Source organism: Oncorhynchus gorbuscha, linkage group LG13, assembly GCF_021184085.1.
Source record: "Oncorhynchus gorbuscha isolate QuinsamMale2020 ecotype Even-year linkage group LG13, OgorEven_v1.0, whole genome shotgun sequence".
NCBI classification, from domain to species: Eukaryota; Metazoa; Chordata; class Actinopteri; order Salmoniformes; family Salmonidae; genus Oncorhynchus; species Oncorhynchus gorbuscha.
Window position 1 is genome coordinate 101,369,483 of NC_060185.1, and position 20,393 is coordinate 101,389,875.

Below are 20,393 nucleotides of genomic sequence, written 5' to 3' on the forward strand. Positions count from 1 at the left end.
ATGTGGGCGGCAGCGTAGCCTAGTGGTTAGAGCGTTGGACTAGTAACCGGACGGTTGCGAGTTCAAACCCCCGAGCTGACAAGGTACAAATCTGTTGTTCTGCCCCTGAACAGGCAGTTAACCCACTGTTCCCAGGCCCTCATTGAAAATAAGAATATGTTCTTAACTGACTTATGAACTATGGTTAAACTATATCTAGTTTAGCTATTTGTGGATGTAGGCCCTCCTTGGTTGGGGACAGAAGCACAATATCACCTGTTAAGTAGTGTTGATGTTTAGGTATAGTTTTGTTTGTGCTCTAGGGCAACAGTGTTGAGGTGGAATTTGTATTTATGGTCCTGGCAACTATACTGAACAAAAATATAAATGTTATGTGCAACAATTTCAATGCATTTACCAAGTTACAGTTCATACAAGGAATTCATTAAATTGAAATAAATTGATTCGGCCCGAATCTATAGATTGCACATGACTGGGCAGGGTCACAGCCAATCAGGGCTTTATTATAGCCAGAAATACTCCTCAGTTTAATCAGCAGTCTCCGAGTGGCTGGTCTCAGACGATCCCGCAGGTGAAGATGCCAGATGTGGAGGTCCTCGGCTGGCGTGGTTACACGTGGTTTTTGGTGGACATTTTTTGCAGTCAGCATGCGAATTGTACGCTCCTTCAAAACTTGAGACATTTGGGGTATTGTGTTGTATGACAAAACTGCACTTTTTGTTGAACCTTTTTTTAAACTAGGCAAGTCAGCTAAGGACAAATTCTTAATGACAATGAAGGCCTACATTTGTGACCGACCACCTGGATTCGATTTCCGCGCTTATAAACCCAGGATCGTTACACTACTCCCTCCTTTCAAAGAGCGCGTCCTCGCGCTAGGTTGCGACTCTACGTCTTACAGGAACGCGCTCACCGGCCAAGCACACGCACTGTCGTGTATGCAAGGTCGGATCACATCTGACACCAATGTAATGAAACAGCAGGGAGCAGGTCTCGAACCCTCGACCTTCGAGCCCGTGGTCCGGCACGCGGCAGGGTCGATTTCCGCGTCTCGTCGGCCTAACTTTATATCCTAATTTGACCCTGGTGCAGGTCATGTTGTTCACATTACAGTCTCTGGTAAATGCACACTATATATTTTTTTGTCACATGCACAGGATACAGAAGGTGTAAATGACACAGTGAAATGTTTTCTTGCATAGTGGAGTCTTGTTTAGACATGTAACTAAACAATGAACCATCATCCCAACTCATAACGTTACTACCATGCATGAATCTGCAGCTAACTAAATTTAACCAACCAGTATCAATGTCGGCTAGCTAGCTAACATTAGGCTATAACTAGCAATGCAAATTGCTTTCTGAGATACTAATAATATTAATACACCGATCATACACATAATGTTAGTTAGCGATGCCAGCCAGTTAACTTTAGCTAGCTAGCTAATAGTATGTTTTAACTTGCAATGAAAATGACTGACAAAATTAGAAATATACAATATCTGAAAATGTGGCTAGCTAGACTCTCTTACCCGTACACATGGATTCACGCTTTTCCCTCTCTGTCACAGATGCTATGGTTGCCCTTTGTTTGAAGATGTAATCCAGAGACAGGTGTTCTCTTTTCGACTCCCTCTGCATAATTTTTGCAATCAAACGGCAGAATTTTCTCCATCTCCTTAGCCATCATACTTCCACCGGGCATTCCACTGATTTCAAAACTCTGTCAACTTCTTTGTTGCAGTTCCTAGTGTAACGGATGTGAAACGGCTAGCTTAGTTAGCGGTGCGCGCTAAATAGCGTTTCAATCGGTTACGTCACTTGCTCTGAGACCTTGAAGTAGTAGTTCCCCTTGCTCTGCAAGAGCCGTGGCTTCAAATGTTGTGGATGTGTGCAGAAGGTCCCTGGTTCACGCCCGGGTATGGGCGAGGGGACGGTTTAAAATTATACTGTTACACTAGTGATATCTTTCAAAAAAGCTGCGTTAGAAAGGATTACCTACACATACTGAGCAGCTCATGTTATAGACAGAAGCGTGCTACATGGCAGACCAATCCGAACTGATCTCTCAGCATGTCCAGCCCATCTATTATCTCAGCCAATCATGGCTAACGGAAAGGTTCCCTGACTTTTTCCGTGGCTAACCCAACTAGGCTGGTAATTTAACAATTGTATTCATATTTAAAAATTGCATATATGTTTCTTATTTAGACACATGAAAGTTCACAAGTTCCAGAAGGCATTTCTGCCAAAAACAAAAACACATTTTGATTAAAATGTATGTTTACTTTCAAATGCCTCTCATGTGAAGTAGTAACGTGCGACATACGCCTAGTTTCCTGAAACGAGTCACATTTTAGAGTGGCCTTTTATTGTCCCCAGCACAAGGTGCACCAGTGTCATCAGCATGCTATTTAATCTGGCAAGTGGATGGATTATTTTGGCAAATGGGGATTTGTTCACTAACAGGGATGTAAACAAGTTTGTAATATTTATTTTTTGAGGATTACGTTTTTTGTGCATTTACATGTTGCGTTTATATTTTTGTTCAGTATAAAGGTTTTCTCTCTCTCCTCCCCACAAAGTCACCGCTGGGCGGGACATCACTGGGTTGAATGTTACAGCCCTGATTTCATGATCTAATTGGCTTCTGTCTGCGAATACGTCACGATCATGATTAGAATTGATGATCGGATGATGAGATTTCATTGTCTGGCTCGGGGACTGCTGAAGAAATCAGCTGAATTAGAGCGGTCATTTGATTTGACGACAAAAACAGGTACATGCTAAACTGATTTTCACACTTTCACTGTGACAGATTTCGACGAGTTGTGCCTTCAGTTCGCTGTAGGCAGGGGTCAGAGTGACCATGTTAGGACAGGAGAAATCAGAGATTTAAAGGAAAAGTTTATTCGGCTCCAGTGGTCTGGTTATGGCAGACATGGCCTGTCTTTCTCGTATGACGTGCCCTAGGCGTTATTGTTGTGTTGCTTTCAGCGGGTTGTTGACTGTCTGTAAACTAGCTGTCGGAAAGTTGGATCTTTCCGCTTCCTGTGTGGGAATCCTATTTCTGCCCCATCTCTCTCTCTGCCCTTGTGGCGGAATGGGTGGATGTGCGTTTTCTACATCAATTCGCTTTGCAATGTTTTTTCATTCAGGGACCATGCGCACTGAGCTTGAGAGCTGAAACGGGAGGGAGAGGATGGTTGGGTTAGAAGAGACTGGCAAGCAGCAGAATCATCAAACTTTTGCTTTTCAACGAGTCTAGAATATTTTCTCTAACTCTTTTGGACTTTTTAGCTAGCTAACTAGTAACTTAGCTATATATATGTTTAGGACGCTGACACTTTTCTAGTATTAGCCCACCTCAATCAATACAAGCTAACTATAGCTAGCTATCGAGCAAGTTGCGTTATTGCAACCTCCAAGTTATAACGCGATACATTAGTTGCATGGCTCCACATAGTCGATACTCTGATTTGGTGGTAGTAACGTTAGCAAGACATCCTGCACATCTCACACGCTACCAAGGAAGGATTGAACAGGTCCACTAGCTAAGTTAGCTCTGATCCAGGTCCCACACAACTAGCTAAGTTAGCTCTGATCCAGGTCCCACACAACTAGCTAAGTTAGCTCTGATCCAGGTCCCACACAACTAGCTAAGTTAGCTCTGATCCAGGTCCCACTCAACTAGCTAAGTTAGCTCTGATCCAGGTCCCACTCAACTAGCTAGCTCTGATCCAGGTCCCACTCAACTAGCTAAGTTAGCTTTGATACAGGTCCCACTCAACTAGCTAGCTCTGATCCAGGTCCCACTCAGCTAAATTAGCTCTGATCCAGGTCCCACTCACCTAGCTAGCTCTGATCCAGGTCCCACTCAGCTAACTAGCTCTGATCCAGGTCCCACTCAACTAGCTAAGTTAGCTCTGATCCAGGTCCCACACAACTAGCTAAGGTAGCTTTGATCCAGGTCCCTCAACTAGCTAAGTTAGCTCTGATCCAGGTCCCACACAACTAGCTAAGTTAGCTCTGATCCAGGTCCCACTCAACTAGCTAAATCTGATCCAGGTCCCACTCAACGAGCTAGCTCTGATCCAGGTCCCACACAACTAGCTAGCTCTGATCCAGGTCCCACTCAACTAGCTAAATCTGATCCAGGTCCCACTCAACTAGCTAGCTCTGATACAGGTCCCACACAACTAGCTAGCTCTGATACAGGTCCCACTCATCTAGCTAGCTCTGATCCAGGTCCCACTCAACGAGCTAGCTCTGATCCAGATCCCACTCAACTAGCTAAATTAGCTCTAATCCAGGTCCCAATCAGCTAGCTAAGTTAGCTCTGATCCAGGTCCCACTCAGCTAGCTACGTTAGCTCTGATCCAGATCCCACTCAACTAGCTAACTTAGCTCTGATCCAGGTCCCACTCAGCTATCTACTTTAGCTCTGATCCAGGTCCCACTCAGCTAGCTACTTTAGCTCTGATCCAGGTCCCACTCATATAGTTAGCTCTGATCCAGGTCCCACTCATCTAGGTAGCTCTGATCCAGCTCCCACTCATTTAGTTAGCTCTGATCCAGGTCCCACTCATCTAGTTTGCTCTGATCCAGGTCCCACACAACTAGCTAAATCTGATCCAGGTCCCACTCAACTATCTAAATCTGATCCAGGTCCCACTCAACTAGTTAGCTCTGATCCAGGTCCCTCTCAACTAGCTACGTTAGCTCTGATCCAGGTCCCACTCAGCTAACTAGCTCTGATCCAGGTCCCACTCAACTAGCTAAGTTAGCTCTAATCCAGGTCCTACACAACTAGCTAAGTTAGCTTTGATCCAGGTCCCTCAACTAGCTAAGTTAGCTCTGATCCAGGTCCCACACAACTAGCTAAGTTAGCTCTGATCCAGGTCCCACTCAACTAGCTAAATCTGATCCAGGTCCCACTCAACGAGCTAGCTCTGATCCAGGTCCCACACAACTAGCTAGCTCTGATACAGGTCCCACTCATCTAGCTAGCTCTGATCCAGGTCCCACTCAACGAGCTAGCTCTGATCCAGGTCCCACTCAACGAGCTAGCTCTGATCCAGATCCCACTCAACTAGCTAAATTAGCTCTAATCCAGGTCCCAATCAGCTAGCTAAGTTAGCTCTGATCCAGGTCCCACTCAGCTAGCTACTTTAGCTCTGATCCAGGTCCCACTCATATAGTTAGCTCTGATCCAGGTCCCACTCATCTAGTTTGCTCTGATCCAGGTCCCACACAACTAGCTAAATCTGATCCAGGTCCCACTCAACTAGCTACATCTGATCCAGGTCCCACTCAACTAGCTAAATCTGATGCAGGTCCCACTCAACTAGTTAGCTCTGATCCAGGTCCCTCTCAACTAGCTACGTTAGCTCTGATCCAGGTCCCACTCATATAGTTAGCTCTGATCCAGGTCCCACTCATCTAGGTAGCTCTGATCCAGCTCCCACTCATTTAGTTAGCTCTGATCCAGGTCCCACTCATCTAGTTTGCTCTGATCCAGGTCCCACACAACTAGCTAAATCTGATCCAGGTCCCACTCAACTAGCTACATCTGATCCAGGTCCCACTCAACTAGCTAAATCTGATCCAGGTCCCACTCAACTAGTTAGCTCTGATCCAGGTCCCTCTCAACTAGCTACGTTAGCTCTGATCCAGGTCCCACTCAGCTAGCTACGTTAGCTCTTATCCAGATCCCACTCATATAGTTAGCTCTGATCCAGGTCCCACTCATCAAGGTAGCTCTGATCCAGCTCCCACTCATTTAGTTAGCTCTGATCCAGGTCCCACTCATCTAGTTTGCTCTGATCCAGGTCCCACTCATCTAGTTTGCTCTGATCCAGGTCCCACACAACTAGCTAAATCTGATCCAGGTCTCACTCAACTAGTTAGCTCTGATCCAGGTCCCTCTCAACTAGCTAGCTCTGATCCAGGTCCCACTCAACTAGCTAAGTTAGCTCTGATCCAGGTCCCACTCAACTAGCTAGCTCTGATCCAGGTCCCACTCAACTAGGTAAGTTAGCTCTGATCCAGGTCCCTCTCAACTAGCTAGCTAATATAATAATATAATAATAATATATGCCATTTAGCAGACGCTTTTATCCAAAGCGACTTACAGTCATGTGTGCATACATTCTACGTATGGGTGGTCCCGGGGATTGAACCCACTTCCCTGGCGTTACAAGCGCCATGCTCTACCAACTGAGCTACAGGACCATCCAGGTCCCACTCAACTATCCAGGTCCCACTCAACTAGCTCAACTAGCTAGCTCCGATACAGGTCCCACAGGTCCCTCTCAACTAGCTAAGTTTGCTCTTATCCAGGTCCCACTCAACTAGCTAAGTTAGCTCTGATCCAGGTCCCACTCAACTAGCTAAGTTAGCTCTGATCCAGGTCCCACTCAACTAGCTAAGTTAGCTCTGATCCAGGTCCCACTCAACTAGCTAAGTTAGCTCTGATCCAGGTCCCACTCAACTAGCTAAGTTAGCTCTGATCCAGGTCCCACTCAACTAGCTAAGTTAGCTCTGATCCAGGTCCCACTCAGCTAGCTAAGTTAGCTCTGATCCAGGTCCCACTCAGCTAGCTAGCTCTGATCCAGCTCCCACTCAGCTAGCTAAGTTAGCTCTGATCCAGGTCCCACTCAGCTAACTAGCTCTGATCCAGGTCGCACTCAACTAGCTAAGTTAGCTCTGATCCAGGTCCCACTCAGCTAACTAGCTCTGATCCAGGTCCCACTCAGCTAGCTAGCTCTGATCCAGGTCCCACTCAGCTAGCTAGCTCTGATCCAGGTCCCACTCAGCTAGCTAGCTCTGATCCAGGTCCCACTCAGCTAGCTAGCTCTGATCCAGGTCCCACTCATCAGCGAGCTCTGATCCAGGTCCCACTCAGCTAGCTAAGTTAGCTCTGATCCAGGTCCCACTCAGCTAGCTAAGTTAGCTCTGATCTAGGTCCCACTCAGCGAGCTAAGTTAGCTCTGATCCAGGTGCCACTCATCAGTTAGCTCTGATCCAGGTGCCACTCATCAGTTAGCTCTGATCCAGGTCCCACTCAGCTAGCTAGCTCTGATCCAGGTCCCACTCATCAGCTAGCTCTGATCAAGGTCCCACTCATCAGCTAGCTCTGATCCAGGTCCCACTCAACTAGCTAAATTAGCTCTGATCCAGGTCCCACTCAGCTAGCTAAGTTAGCTCTGATCCCCTCCTCTCTTCTCCAGACCATTTCCGGAGACCTTCTCCCTTACCTCACCTCGCTCATCAACTCATCCCTGACCGTTGGCTACGTCCCTTCCGTCTTCAAGAGAGCGAGAGTTGCACCCCTTCTGAAAAAACCTACACTCGATCCCTCCGATGTCAACAATTACAGACCAGTATCCCTTCTTTCTTTTCTCTCCAAAACTCTTGAACGTGCCGTCCTTGGCCAGCTCTCCCGCTATCTCTCTCTGAATGACCTTCTTGATCCAAATCAGTCAGGTTTCAAGACTAGTCATTCAACTGAGACTGCTCTCCTCTGTATCACGGAGGCGCTCCGCACTGCTAAAGCTAACTCTCTCTCCTCTGCTCTCATCCTTCTAGATCTATCGGCTGCCTTCGATACTGTGAACCATCAGATCCTCCTCTCCACCCTCTCCGAGTTGGGCATCTCCGGCGCGGCCCACGCTTGATTGCGTCCTACCTGACAGGTCGCTCCTACCAGGTGGCGTGGCGAGAATCTGTCTCCTCACCACGCGCTCTCACCACTGGTGTCCCCCAGGGCTCTGTTCTTGGCCCTCTCCTATTCTCGCTATACACCAAGTCACTTGGCTCTGTCATAACCTCACATGGTCTCTCTTATCATTGCTATGCAGACGACACACAATTAATCTTCTCCTTTCCCCCTTCTGATGACCAGGTGGCGAATCGCATCTCTGCATGTCTGGCAGACATATCAGTGTGGATGACGGATCACCACCTCAAGCTGAACCTCGGCAAGACGGAGCTGCTCTTCCTCCCGGGAAGGACTGCCCGTTCCATGATCTCGCCATCACGGTTGACAACTCCATTGTGTCCTCCTCCCAGAGCGCCAAGAACCTTGGCGTGATCCTGGACAACACCCTGTCGTTCTCAACTAACATCAAGGCGGTGGCCCGTTCCTGTAGGTTCATGCTCTACAACATCCGCAGAGTACGACCCTGCCTCACACAGGAAGCGGCGCAGGTCCTAATCCAGGCACTTGTCATCTCCCGTCTGGATTACTGCAACTCGCTGTTGGCTGGGCTCCCTGCCTGTGCCATTAAACCCTTCAACTCATCCAGAACGCCGCAGCCCGTCTGGTGTTCAACCTTCCCAAGTTCTCTCACGTCACCCCGCTCCTCCGTTCTCTCCACTGGCTTCCAGTTGAAGCTCGCATCCGCTACAAGACCATGGTGCTTGCCTACGGAGCTGTGAGGGGAACGGCACCTCAGTACCTCCAGGCTCTGATCAGGCCCTACACCCAAACAAGGGCACTGCGTTCATCCACCTCTGGCCTGCTCGCCTCCCTACCACTGAGGAAGTACAGCTCCCGCTCAGCCCAGTCAAAACTGTTCGCTGCCCTGGCCCCCCAATGGTGGAACAAACTCCCTCACGACGCCAGGACAGCGGAGTCAATCACCACCTTCCGGAGACACCTGAAACCCCACCTCTTTAAGGAATACCTAGGATAGGTTAAGTAATCCCTCTCACCCCACCCCCCCTAAGTTTTAGATGCACTATTGTTAAGTGACTGTCCCACTGGATGTCATAAGGTGAATGCACCAATTTGTAAGTCGCTCTGGATAAGAGCGTCTGCTAAATGACTTAAATGTAAATGTAAATGTGATCTAGGTCCCACTCAGCGAGCTAAGTTAGCTCTGATCCAGGTGCCACTCATCAGTTAGCTCTGATCCAGGTCCCACTCAGCTAGCTAGCTCTGATCCAGGTCCCACTCAGCTAGCTAGCTCTGATCCAGGTCCCACTCAACGAGCTAGCTCTGATCCAGGTCCCACTCAACGAGCTAGCTCTGATCCAGATCCCACTCAACTAGCTAAATTAGCTCTAATCCAGGTCCCAATCAGCGAGCTAAGTTAGCTCTGATCCAGGTGCCACTCAGCTAGCTACTTTAGCTCTGATCCAGGTCCCACTCATATAGTTAGCTCTGATCCAGGTCCCACTCATCTAGGTAGCTCTGATCCAGGTCCCACTCATCTAGTTTGCTCTGATCCAGGTCCCACACAACTAGCTAAATCTGATCCAGGTCCCACTCAACTAGCTACATCTGATCCAGGTCCCACTCAACTAGCTAAATCTGATGCAGGTCCCACTCAACTAGTTAGCTCTGATCCAGGTCCTCTCAACTAGCTACGTTAGCTCTGATCCAGGTCCCACTCATATAGTTAGCTCTGATCCAGGTCCCACTCATCTAGGTAGCTCTGATCCAGCTCCCACTCATTTAGTTAGCTCTGATCCAGGTCCCACTCATCTAGTTTGCTCTGATCCAGGTCCCACACAACTAGCTAAATCTGATCCAGGTCCCACTCAACTAGCTACATCTGATCCAGGTCCCACTCAACTAGCTAAATCTGATCCAGGTCCCACTCAACTAGTTAGCTGTGATCCAGGTCCCTCTCAACTAGCTACGTTAGCTCTGATCCAGGTCCCACTCATATAGTTAGCTCTGATCCAGGTCCCACTCATCAAGGTAGCTCTGATCCAGCTCCCACTCATTTAGTTAGCTCTGATCCAGGTCCCACTCATCTAGTTTGCTCTGATCCAGGTCCCACACAACTAGCTAAATCTGATCCAGGTCTCACTCAACTAGTTAGCTCTGATCCAGGTCCCACTCAACTAGCTAAGTTAGCTCTGATCCAGGTCCCACTCAACTAGGTAAGTTAGCTCTGATCCAGGTCCCTCTCAACTAGCTAGCTCTGATCCAGGTCCCACTCAACTATCCAGGTCCCACTCAACTAGCTCAACTAGCTAGCTCTGATACAGGTCCCACAGGTCCCTCTCAACTAGCTAAGTTTGCTCTTATCCAGGTCCCACTCAACTAGCTAAGTTAGCTCTGATCCAGGTCCCACTCAACTAGCTAAGTTAGCTCTGATCCAGGTCCCACTCAACTAGCTAAGTTAGCTCTGATCCAGGTCCCACTCAGCTAGCTAAGTTAGCTCTGATCCAGGTCCCACTCAGCTAGCTAGCTCTGATCCAGCTCCCACTCAGCTAGCTAAGTTAGCTCTGATCCAGGTCCCACTCAGCTAACTAGCTCTGATCCAGGTCGCACTCAACTAGCTAGCTCTGATCCAGGTCCCACTCAGCTAGCTAGCTCTGATCCAGGTCCCACTCAGCTAGCTAGCTCTGATCCAAGTTCCACTCAGCTAGCTAGCTCTGATCCAGGTCCCACTCATCAGCGAGCTCTGATCCAGGTCCCACTCAGCTAGCTAAGTTAGCTCTGATCCAGGTCCCACTCAGCTAGCTAAGTTAGCTCTGATCTAGGTCCCACTCAGCGAGCTAAGTTAGCTCTGATCCAGGTGCCACTCATCAGTTAGCTCTGATCCAGGTCCCACTCAGCTAGCTAGCTCTGATCCAGGTCCCACTCATCAGCTAGCTCTGATCAAGGTCCCACTCATCAGCTAGCTCTGATCCAGGTCCCACTCAACTAGCTAAATTAGCTCTGATCCAGGTCCCACTCAGCTAGCTAGCTCTGATCCAGGTCCCACTCAGCTAGCTAGCTCTGATCCAGGTCCCACTCATCAGCTTGCTCTGATCCAGGTCCCACACAGCTAGCTAAGTTAGCTCTGATTCAGGTCCCACTCAACTAGCTAAATCTGATCCAGGTCCCACACAACTAGCTAAATCTGATCCAGGTCCCACTCAACTAGCTAAATCTGATCCAGGTCCCACACAACTAGCTAAATCTGATCCAGGTCCCACTCAACTAGCTAAATCTGATCCAGGTCCCACTAAGCTAGCTAAATCTGATCCAGGTCCCTCTCAACTAGCTAAGTTAGCTCTGATCCAGGTCCCACTCAGCTAGCTAAGTTAGCTATGATCTAGGTCTCACTCGGGGAGCTAAGTTAGCTCTGATCCAGGTCCCACTCATCAGCTAGCTTTGATCAAGGTCCCACTCATCAGCTAGCTCTGATCCAGGTCCCACTCAACTAGCTAAATTAGCTCTGATCCAGGTCCCACTCAGCTAGCTAAGTTAGCTCTGATCCATGTCCCACTCAGCTAGCTAGCTCTGATCCAGGTCCCACTCAGCTAGCTAGCTCTGATCCAGGACCCACTCATCAGCTTGCTCTGATCCAGGTCCCACACAGCTAGCTAAGTTAGCTCTGATTCAGGTCCCACTCAACTAGCTAAATCTGATCCAGGTCCCACACAACTAGCTAAATCTGATCCAGGTCCCACTCAACTAGCTAAGTTAGCTCTGATCCAGGTCCCACTCAGCTAGCTAAGTTAGCTCTGATCCAGGTCCCACTCAACTAGCTAGCTCTGATACAGCTCCCACTCAGCTAGCTAAGTTAGCTCTGATCCAGGTCCCACTCAGCTAACTAGCTCTGATCCAGGTCCCACTCAGCTAGCTAGCTCTGATCCAGGTCCCACTCAGCTAGTTAGCTCTGATCCAGGTCCCACTCATCTAGGTAGCTCTGATCCAGCTCCCACTCTCTTAGTTTGTACTGATCCAGGTCCCACACAACTAGCTAAATCTGATCCAGGTCCCACTCAACTAGTTAGCTCTGATCCAGGTCCCTCTCAACTAGCTAGCTCTGATCCAGGTCCCACTCAACTAGCTAAGTTAGCTCTGATCCAGGTCCCTCTCAACTAGCTAAGTTAGCTCTGATCCAGGTCCCACTCAACTAGCTAAGTTAGCTCTGATCCAGGTCCCACTCAACTAGCTAAGTTAGCTCTGATCCAGGTCCCACTCAACTAGCTTAGTTAGCTATGATCCAGGTCCCACTCAACAAGCTAAGTTAGCTCTGATCCAGGTCCCACTCAGCTAACTAGCTCTGATCCAGGTCCCACTCAGCTAGCTAGCTCTGATCCAGCTCCCACTCAGCTAGCTAAGTTAGCTCTGATCCAGGTCCCACTCAGCTAGCTAGCTCTGATCCAGCTCCCACTCAGCTAGTTAGCTCTGATCCAGCTCCCACTCAGCTAGCTAGCTCTGATCCAGGTCCCACTCAGCTAGCTAAGTTAGCTCTGATCCAGGTCCCACTCAACTAGCTAAGTTAGCTCTGATCCAGGTCCCACTCAACTAGCTAAGTTATCTCTGATCCAGGTCCCACTCAGCTAACTAGCTCTGATCCAGGTCCCACTCAGCTAACTAGCTCTGATCCAGGTCCCACTCAACTAGCTAAGTTAGCTCTGATCCAGGTCCCACTCAACTAGCTAAGTTAGCTCTGATCCAGGTCCCACTCAGCTAGCTAGCTCTGATCCAGCTCCCACTCAGCTAGCTAGCTCTGATCCAGCTCCCACTCAGCTAGCTAAGTTAGCTCTGATCCAGGTCCCACTCCGCTAGCTAGCTCTGATCCAGCTCCCACTCAGCTAGCTAGCTCTGATCCAGGTCCCACTCAGCTAGCTAGCTCTGATCCAGCTCCCACTCAGCTAGCTAAGTTAGCTCTGATCCAGGTCCCACTCAGCTAGCTAGCTCTGATCCAGCTCCCACTCAGCTAGTTAGCTCTGATCCAGCTCCCACTCAGCTAGCTAGCTCTGATCCAGGTCCCACTCAGCTAGCTAAGTTAGCTCTGATCCAGGTCCCACTCAACTAGCTAAGTTAGCTCTGATCCAGGTCCCACTCAACTAGCTAAGTTATCTCTGATCCAGGTCCCACTCAGCTAACTAGCTCTGATCCAGGTCCCACTCAGCTAACTAGCTCTGATCCAGGTCCCACTCAACTAGCTAAGTTAGCTCTGATCCAGGTCCCACTCAACTAGCTAAGTTAGCTCTGATCCAGGTCCCACTCAGCTAGCTAGCTCTGATCCAGCTCCCACTCAGCTAGCTAGCTCTGATCCAGCTCCCACTCAGCTAGCTAAGTTAGCTCTGATCCAGGTCCCACTCCGCTAGCTAGCTCTGATCCAGCTCCCACTCAGCTAGCTAGCTCTGATCCAAGTCCCACTCAGCTAGCTAAGTTAGCTCTGATCCAGGTCCCACTCAGCTAACTAGCTCTGATCCAGGTCCCACTCAACTAGCTAAGTTAGCTCTGATCCAGGTCCCACTCAGCTGCTAGCTCTGATCCAGCTCCCACTCAGCTAGCTAGCTCTGATCCAGGTCCCACTCAGCTAGCTAAGTTAGCTCTGATCCAGGTCCCACCAGCTAGCTAAGTTAGCTCTGATCCAGGTCCCACTCAGCTAGCTAGCTCTGATCCAGCTCCCACCAGCTAGCTAGCTCTGATCCAGGTCCCACTCAGCTAACTAGCTCTGATCCAGGTCCCACTCAGCTAGCTAGCTCTGATCCAGCTCCCACTCAGCTAGCTAGCTCTGATCCAGCTCCCACTCAGCTAGCTAGCTCTGATCCAGGTCCCACTCAGCTAGCTAAGTTAGCTCTGATCCAGGTCCCACTCAGCTAGCTAAGTTAGCTCTGATCCAGGTCCCACTCAGCTAGCTAGCTCTGATCCAGCTCCCACTCAGCTAGCTAGCTCTGATCCAGCTCCCACTCAGCTAGCTAGCTCTGATCCAGCTCCCACTCAGCTAGCTAGCTCTGATCCAGGTCCCACTCAGCTAGCTAGCTCTGATCCAGCTCCCACTCAGCTAGCTAGCTCTGATCCAGGTCGCACTCAACTAGCTAAGTTAGCTCTGATCCAGGTCCCACTCAGCTAGCTAGCTCTGATCCAGGTCCCACTCAGCTAGCTAAGTTAGCTCTGATCCAGGTCCCACTCAGCTAACTAGCTCTGATCCAGGTCCCACTCAGCTAGCTAGCTCTGATCCAGGTCCCACTCAGCTAGCTAGCTCTGATCCAGCTCCCACTCAGCTAGCTAGCTCTGATCCAGCTCCCACTCAGCTAACTAGCTCTGATCCAGGTCCCACTCAGCTAGCTAAGTTAGCTCTCATCCAGGTCCCACTCAGCTAACTAGCTCTGATCCAGGTCGCACTCAACTAGCTAAGTTAGCTCTGATCCAGGTCCCACTCAGCTAGCTAGCTCTGATCCAGCTCCCACTCAGCTAGCTAGCTCTGATCCAGGTCCCACTCAGCTAGCTAAGTTAGCTCTGATCCAGGTCCCACTCAGCTAGCTAAGTTAGCTCTGATCCAGGTCCCACTCAGCTAGCTAGCTCTGATCCAGCTCCCACTCAGCTAGCTAGCTCTGATCCAGGTCCCACTCAGCTAACTAGCTCTGATCCAGCTCCCACTCAGCTAGCTAGTTCTGATCCAGCTCCCACTCAGCTAGCTAGCTCTGATCCAGGTCCCACTCAACTAGCTAAATTAGCTCTGATCCAGGTCCCACTCAACTAGCTAAATTAGCTCTGATCCAGGTCCCACTCAGCTAGCTAAGTTAGCTCTGATCCAGGTCCCACTCAGCTAACTAGCTCTGATCCAGGTCCCACTCAGCTAACTAGCTCTGATCCAGCTCCCACTCAGCTAGCTAGTTCTGATCCAGCTCCCACTCAGCTAGCTAGCTCTGATCCAGGTCCCACTCAGCTAGCTAAGTTAGCTCTGATCCAGGTCCCACTCAGCTAACTAGCTCTGATCCAGGTCGCACTCAACTAGCTAAGTTAGCTCTGATCCAGGTCCCACTCAGCTAGCTAGTTCTGATCCAGGTCCCACTCATCAGCGAGCTCTGATCCAGGTCCCACTCAGCGAGCTAAGTTACCTCTGATCCAGGTCCCACTCAGCGAGCTAAGTTAGCTCTGATCCAGGTCCCACTCAGCTAGCTAAGTTAGCTCTCATCCAGGTCCCACTCAGCTAACTAGCTCTGATCCAGGTCGCACTCAACTAGCTAAGTTAGCTCTGATCCAGGTCCCACTCAGCTAGCTAGCTCTGATCCAGCTCCCACTCAGCTAGCTAGCTCTGATCCAGGTCCCACTCAGCTAGCTAAGTTAGCTCTGATCCAGGTCCCACTCAGCTAGCTAAGTTAGCTCTGATCCAGGTCCCACTCAGCTAGCTAAGTTAGCTCTGATCCAGGTCCCACTCAGCTAGCTAGCTCTGATCCAGGTCCCACTCAGCTAACTAGCTCTGATCCAGGTCCCACTCAGCTAGCTAGTTCTGATCCAGCTCCCACTCAGCTAGCTAGCTCTGATCCAGGTCCCACTCAGCTAGCTAAGTTAGCTCTGATCCAGGTCCCACTCAGCTAACTAGCTCTGATCCAGGTCGCACTCAACTAGCTAAGTTAGCTCTGATCCAGGTCCCACTCAGCTAGCTAGTTCTGATCCAGGTCCCACTCATCAGCGAGCTCTGATCCAGGTCCCACTCAGCGAGCTAAGTTACCTCTGATCCAGGTCCCACTCAGCGAGCTAAGTTAGCTCTGATCCAGGTCCCACTCAGCTAGCTAAGTTAGCTCTGATCCAGGTCCCACGCAGCTAGCTAAGTTAGCTCTGATCTAGGTCCCACTCAGCGAGCTAAGTTAGCTCTGATCCAGGTGCCACTCATCAGTTAGCTCTGATCCAGGTCCCACACAACTAGCTAAATCTGATCCAGCTCCCACTCAGCTAGCTAGCTCTGATCCAGGTCCCACTCAGCTAGCTAAGTTAGCTCTGATCCAGGTCCCACTCAGCTAGCTAAGTTAGCTCTGATCCAGGTCCCACTCAGCTAACTAGCTCTGATCCAGGTCGCACTCAACTAGCTAAGTTAGCTCTGATCCAGTTCCCACTCAGCTAACTAGCTCTGATCCAGGTCCCACTCAGCTAGCTAGCTCTGATCCAGGTCCCACTCATCAGCGAGCTCTGATCCAGGTCCCACTCAGCGAGCTAAGTTACCTCTGATCCAGGTCCCACTCAGCGAGCTAAGTTAGCTCTGATCCAGGTCCCACTCAGCTAGCTAAGTTAGCTCTGATCCAGGTCCAACGCAGCTAGCTAAGTTAGCTCTGATCTAGGTCCCACTCAGCGAGCTAAGTTAGCTCTGATCCAGGTGCCACTCATCAGTTAGCTCTGATCCAGGTCCCACACAACTAGCTAAATCTGATCCAGCTCCCAATCAGCTAGCTAGCTCTGATTCAGGTCCCACTCAGCTAGCTAAGTTAGCTCTGATCCAGGTCCCACTCAGCTAGCTAAGTTAGCTCTGATCCAGGTCCCACTCAGCTAGCTAGCTCTGATCCAGCTCCCACTCAGCTAGCTAGCTCTGATCCAGGTCCCACTCAGCTAACTAGCTCTGATCCAGGTCCCACTCAGCTAGCTAGCTCTGATCCAGCTCCCACTCAGCTAGCTAGCTCTGATCCAGCTCCCACTCAGCTAGCTAGCTCTGATCCAGGTCCCACTCAGCTAGCTAGCTCTGATCCAGGTCCCACTCAGCTAGCTAGCTCTGATCCAGCTCCCACTCAGCTAGCTAGCTCTGATCCAGGTCGCACTCAACTAGCTAAGTTAGCTCTGATCCAGGTCCCACTCAGCTAGCTAGCTCTGATCCAGCTCCCACTCAGCTAGCTAGCTCTGATCCAGGTCCCACTCAGCTAGCTAAGTTAGCTCTGATCCAGGTCCCACTCAGCTAGCTAAGTTAGCTCTGATCCAGGTCCCACTCAGCTAACTAGCTCTGATCCAGGTCCCACTCAGCTAGCTAGCTCTGATCCAGGTCCCACTCAGCTAGCTAGCTCTGATCCAGCTCCCACTCAGCTAACTAGCTCTGATCCAGGTCCCACTCAGCTAGCTAAGTTAGCTCTCATCCAGGTCCCACTCGGCTAACTAGCTCTGATCCAGGTCCCACTCAGCGAGCTAAGTTAGCTCTGATCCAGGTCCCACTCAGCTAGCTAAGTTAGCGCTGATCCAGGTGCCACTCAGCTAGCTAAGTTAGCTCTGATCCAGGTCCCACTCAGCTAGCTAGCTCTGATCCAGCTCCCACTCAGCTAGCTAGCTCTGATCCAGGTCCCACTCAGCTAACTAGCTCTGATCCAGGTCCCACTCAGCTAGCTAGTTCTGATCCAGCTCCCACTCAGCTAGCTAGCTCTGATCCAGGTCCCACTCAGCTAGCTAAGTTAGCTCTGATCCAGGTCCCACTCAGCTAACTAGCTCTGATCCAGGTCGCACTCAACTAGCTAAGTTAGCTCTGATCCAGTTCCCACTCAGCTAACTAGCTCTGATCCAGGTCCCACTCAGCTAGCTAGCTCTGATCCAGGTCCCACTCAGCTAGCTAGCTCTGATCCAGGTCCCACTCATCAGCGAGCTCTGATCCAGGTCCCAATCAGCGAGCTAAGTTACCTCTGATCCAGGTCCCACTCAGCGAGCTAAGTTAGCTCTGATCCAGGTCCCACTCAGCTAGCTAAGTTAGCTCTGATCCAGGTCCCACGCAGCTAGCTAAGTTAGCTCTGATCTAGGTCCCACTCAGCGAGCTAAGTTAGCTCTGATCCAGGTCCCACTCATCAGTTAGCTCTGATCCAGGTCCCACACAACTAGCTAAATCTGATCCAGGTCCTACTCAGCTAGCTAAGTTAGCTCTGATCCAGGTCCCACTCAGCTTACTAGCTCTGATCCAGGTCCCTCTCAACTAGGTAAGTTAGCTCTGATCCAGGTCCCACTCAACTAGGTAAGTTAGCTCTGATCCAGGTCCCACTCAGCTAGCTAGCTCTGATCCAGGTCCCACTCATCAGCTAGCTCTGATCCAGGTCCCACTCAGCTAGCTAAGTTAGCTCTGATCCAGGCCCCACTCAGCTAACTAGCTCTGATCCAGGTCCCACACAGCTAGCGAAGTTAGCTCTGATTCAGGTCCCACTCAGCTAGCTAAGTTAGCTCTGATCCAGGTCCCACTCAGCTTACTAGCTCTGATCCAGGTCCCACTCAGCTAGCTAGCTCTGATCCAGGTCCCTCTCAACTAGATAAATTAGCTCTGATCCAGGTCCCACTCAACTAGGTAAGTTAGCTCTGATCCAGGTCCCACTCAACTAGGTAAGTTAGCTCTGATCCAGGTCCCACTCAGCTAGCTAGCTCTGATCCAGGTCCCACTCATCAGCTAGCTCTGATCCAGGTCCCACTCAGCTAGCTAAGTTAGCTCTGATCCAGGTCCCACTCAGTTAACTAGCTCTGATCCAGGTCCCACTCAGCTAAGCTAGCTCTGATCAAGGTCCCACTCATCAGCTAGCTCTGATCCAGGTCCCACTCAACTAGCTAAATTAGCTCTGATCCAGGTCCCACTCAGCTAGCTAGCTCTGATCCAGGTCCCACTCATCAGCTTGCTCTGATCCAGGTCCCACACAGCTAGCTATGTTAGCTCTGATCCAGGTCCCACTCAACTAGCTAAATTAGCTCTGATCCAGGTCCCACTCAGCAAGCTAAATTAGCTCTGATCCATGTCCCACTCAGCTAGCTACGTTAGCTGTGATCCATGTCCCACTCATCTAGTTAGCTCTGATCCAGGTCCCACTCATCTAGGTAGCTCTGATCCAGGTCCCACACAACTAGCTAAATCTGATCCAGGTCCCACTCAGCTAGCTACGTTAGCTCTGATCCATGTCCCACTCATCTAGGTAGCTCTGATCCAGGTCCCACTCATCTAGGTAGCTCTGATCCAGCTCCCACTCATTTAGTTAGCTCTGATCCAGCTCCCTCTCATTTAGTTAGCTCTGATCCTGGTCCCACTCATCTAGTTTGCTCTGTTCCAGGTCCCACACAACTAGCTAAATCTGTTCCAGGTCCCACTCAACCAGCTAGCTCTGATCCAGGTCCCACTCAACTAGCTAAATTAGCTCTGATCCAGGTCCCACTCAACTAGCTAAATCTGTTCCAGGTCCCACTCAACCAGCTAGCTCTGATCCAGGTCCCACTCAACTAGCTAAATTAGCTCTGATCCAGGTCCCACTCAACTAGGTAAGTTAGCTCTGATCCAGGTCCCACTCAACTAGCTAAATTAGCTCTGATCCAGGTCTCACTCAACTAGCTAAGTTAGCTCTGATCCAGGTCCCACTCAACTAGCTAAGTTAGCTCTGATCCAGGTCCCACTCAGCTAGCTAAGTTAGCTTTGATCCAGGTCCCACTCATTTAGTTTGCTCTGATCCAAGTCCCACTCAGCTAGCTAGCTCTGATTCAGGTCCCACTCAGCTAGCTAAGTTACCTCTGATCCAGGTCCCACTCAGCGAGCTAAGTTAGCTCTGATCCAGGTCCCACTCAGCTAGCTAAGTTAGCTCTGATCCAGGTCCCACGCAGCTAGCTAAGTTAGCTCTGATCTAGGTCCCACTCAGCGAGCTAAGTTAGCTCTGATCCAGGTGCCACTCATCAGTTAGCTCTGATCCAGGTCCCACACAACTAGCTACATCTGATCCAGGTCCTACTCAGCTAGCTAAGTTAGCTCTGATCCAGGTCCCACTCAACTAGCTAAATTAGCTCTGATCCAGATCCCACTCAACTAGCTAAATTAGCTCTGATCCAGGTCCCACTCATCAGCTAGCTCTGATCCAGGTCCCACTCATCAGCTAGCTCTGATCCAGGTCCCACTCAGCTAGCTAGCTCTGATCCAGGTCCCACTCAACTAGCTAAATTAGCTCTGATCCAGGTCCCACTCAACTAGCTAAATTAGCTCTGATCCAGGTCCCACTCAGCTAGCTAAGTTAGCTCTGATCCAGGTCCCACTCAGCTAACTAGCTCTGATCCAGGTCCCACACAGCTAGCGAAGTTAGCTCTGATTCAGGTCCCACTCAGCTAGCTAAGTTAGCTCTGATCCAGGTCCCACTCAACTAGGTAAGTTAGCTCTGATCCAGGTCCCACTCAACTAGCTAAGTTATCTCTGATCCAGGTCCCACTCAGCTAACTAGCTCTGATCCAGGTCCCACTCAGCTAACTAGCTCTGATCCAGGTCCCACTCAACTAGCTAAGTTAGCTCTGATCCAGGTCCCACTCAACTAGCTAAGTTAGCTCTGATCCAGGTCCCACTCAGCTAGCTAGCTCTGATCCAGCTCCCACTCAGCTAGCTAGCTCTGATCCAGCTCCCACTCAGCTAGCTAAGTTAGCTCTGATCCAGGTCCCACTCCGCTAGCTAGCTCTGATCCAGCTCCCACTCAGCTAGCTAGCTCTGATCCAAGTCCCACTCAGCTAGCTAAGTTAGCTCTGATCCAGGTCCCACTCAGCTAACTAGCTCTGATCCAGGTCCCACTCAACTAGCTAAGTTAGCTCTGATCCAGGTCCCACTCAGCTAGCTAGCTCTGATCCAGGTCCCACTCAGCTAGCTAAGTTAGCTCTGATCCAGGTCCCACTCAGCTAGCTAAGTTAGCTCTGATCCAGGTCCCACTCAGCTAGCTAGCTCTGATCCAGCTCCCACTCAGCT

At 50.2% G+C, this 20,393-nt stretch overlaps 1 protein-coding gene across 1 annotated transcript in view; it reads left to right on the forward strand.

The window, feature by feature from the left end:
• Nucleotides 1–2,612: 2,612 nt before the first annotated feature.
• Nucleotides 2,613–20,393, forward strand: part of LOC123994229 (highly divergent homeobox-like) — a 77,507-nt gene continuing 59,726 nt past the window's right edge. Inside the window, exon 1 of the mRNA XM_046296767.1 lies at nucleotides 2,613–2,779. The gene's annotated coding sequence lies outside the window, so the exon portion shown is untranslated. The remainder of the gene's footprint in view (nucleotides 2,780–20,393) is intronic.